Raw genomic sequence first — 3,039 nt, 5'->3', positions numbered from 1 at the left:
CTCACACACACACACACACACACACACACACACACACGCAATTAATTAATTAATCTCCTTTTAAAATGAAATCACAGTATACACAGTAAATAGAAAATTTTTAAAGATGTTAAATTTTTATAGATGTTAAAAAATCTGCTGGTGAGCCAGACAGTGATGGTGTGTGTACACCTTTAATCCCAGCACTCAGGAGGCAGAGACAGGTGGATCTCTGAGTTCAAAGCCAGCCTGGTGTACAGAGAGAGATCCAGGACATCCAGAGCTACATAGAGAAACCCTGTCTCAAAAAACAAAACAGTCTACTCTGTGAGAGATGGAGAAATGACTACAGAAGACAAACCTGTATCATTCAGGGTTATTAATATTATTACTATAATTGTTGTCTCTGTGTGTATGAGAGGAGGAGCACACTGTGTGGAGGTTAGAGAGGACAGCATTTGGAGCATAGTCTTTCTCTCCAGCTTGGTTGAGCCAAGGTCTCTCTTGTTTCTGCTACGTTGCTGCTGTATCTCGACTGCCCATCTCTGCCTCACTGTAGGAGGACTGGGATACAGAAGTTCTCTCTCAGCACCATATCCAGCTTTTTATGTGGGTTCCAGGGGTCACTCTCAGATTGCTCAAGTTTTATGGCAAGTACTTTTGCCATGGAGCCAGCTCACCCCACCCCCTTTAGTTTGTTGTTGTCTGAAACAGTCACAATGTAGCCCAAGCTGACCTCAAACTGGATATGCAGCCAACGATGACCTTGAATTTATGATCCTCCTGCCTTTTCCTCTACTGGGATTAGAGGCATGTACCACCAGAGACAGTTTATGCAGTGCTGGGATCAAACTTCATTCCGGCTAGGCAAGCTCTCTGCCAACTTAGATACATCTTTATCCCTAGACACTTATACTGTTGTGGACATTATCTAAATCATCACAAACAAAATGTGGGTACAGATAGGGTCATTGAAGATGGTTCTGGCTAGGGCCTATAAGGAAGTGAGAAATATTTTATTAGAAGCTGTAACAAAGGGATGGAGAGTCCTGTTAAAGAGCTAAATAGCTGCATTGTGTCTTACAGTTATATGGAGAGTAGAAATTATAATCAATGAGGAAGAGATGGCAGGGGCAGGACCAGGAAGCTGGGATATGTTGGACAACCGTTCGTGAGTAGAAGAATCATAAGGTCAGTGCATTTAATCACATAAAGGGGTCTCTGAAAAGACGACGCCATGTCTAATGGATCTCCACAGCCATTTTAACAATGGCATTATTTTTCTCAACCCATAATGATGTCTCTTGACTAATGAAGTGAATGAATTTTGTTTAAAGGACTGATCCATAGTCTTTGTTTAAAACAGTCTCCATTTATCTATTGTACTGTCTTTAAATTCAGGAGCCTCCTATATAAACCCCTAAGTGATGGATTACAGCATGCCCGATCACACCCAGTCTCATGAAAGTCTTAAAATTTTACTGTGTACATAATGAGTTCCAGAACAACCAGAGTCATATAGTAAGACGCATCTCTATATGTTTAAAGTCAGTAAAAACACCAACAGCCTGGGCTGAAAGGAACAAAATCAGAAGGAAGCAAAATAAGGCTATTTTCTAGCATTTGAGAAGAGATAGGATCATTGGAGGCAAGCCTGGGAAAGATATTGAGGCCTGTCTCAAAAAGAAAGGAAGGAAAAAAGAAAGAAAAGAAGGCTGTCACATTTCTGTTATTAGCAGTACACAGTCTGTCTTAGTTAGGGTTTTTACTGTTGTGATCAGACACCATGACCAAGGCAACTCTTATAAGGACAACATTTAATTGGGGCTGGTGTATAGGTTCCAAGGTTCAGTTCATTATCATTAAGGCAGGAACATGGCAGCATCCAGGTAGTCATGGGGTAGGAGGAGCTGAAAGTTCTACACCCTGTTCCAAAGGCAAACAGGAGAAGACTAGCTTCCAGGAAGCTCGGATGAGGGTCTTCAAGCTCATGCTCACAGTGACACACAAGTGGCTTCCAACAAGGCCACACCTACTCCAACAAGGCCACCCCTCCTATTAGTGCCACTCTCTGGGCCAAACATATTCAAACCACCACACAGTCTGATTAACTTACTCTGCACAATTGGGTGCAGTGAAATTTTTGGACTTGAATTGATGCAATGTGTGAGCTTTGAGAGGATGCTGGGATGAGATATGCATTCTTAGAGACAAACATGAAGCTTCAGAAGGTAAAGGGCAAAGTGTGGGAAGCTGCTCCATGCTCTATCTCCAAATCCCTGAGATCTGTGAATCTGTCAGTTTATATGCTAAAAGGAATTTGAAGATGTGATTAAGCTTTTTCTTCCTTTTTTCTCTTTCATGTATATTTATATGTTGTGTGTGTGTGTGTGTGTGTGTGTAAGAGAGAGAGAGAGAGAGAGAGAGAGAGAGAGAGAAAGTTTATATATTTGTGGGTGTAAATATAATGGTGCATGCACATGTATTCATGCATGTAGAGGCCCCAAAAGTTTTGCTCAATTGCTTTCTACCTTATTCATTAAGACAGGGTCCCTCAGTTATACTAAGAACTCATCTATATGTCTAATCTGGCTTGCCATTTTGTTCTGGTGAATCCATTTCTCAGCCTTCTGAGCTTTGGAATTATGCACAGGCAGGTTCCTATGCCCACCTGGCATTTACATGGGTTCTAGGAATACCAACTCTGATCCTCTCACTTAAATGACAAGCATTTGAACCACAAAGCTATCTCCCCAAGGACTTAAGGATAGAGATAGTATTTTAGATTGCTTGAGTGGAGCCAAGATAGTCACAATGCACAAGTTTAAGAGGGAACAAAGAACAGGCATGGTGGCAAGTGTCCAGAACAGGCATGGTGGCAAGTGTCCATAACCTTGGGTCGGGAAAGAAAGATACAGAATTCTATACTGCTCTGGTGCATCAGAGCAACAAGTTGAAACATTGTCTCAAGGAGGAAAAAAGGCCTAAGGCAGCAAAGTGAGAGGGAGAGAGAGAGAGAGAGAGAGAGAGAGAGAGAGAGAGAGAGAGAGAGAGAGAGAG

Source organism: Mastomys coucha, unplaced genomic scaffold, assembly GCF_008632895.1.
Source record: "Mastomys coucha isolate ucsf_1 unplaced genomic scaffold, UCSF_Mcou_1 pScaffold9, whole genome shotgun sequence".
In the NCBI taxonomy this organism is placed as follows: Eukaryota; Metazoa; Chordata; class Mammalia; order Rodentia; family Muridae; genus Mastomys; species Mastomys coucha.
This window is presented reverse-complemented; position numbering follows the sequence as displayed.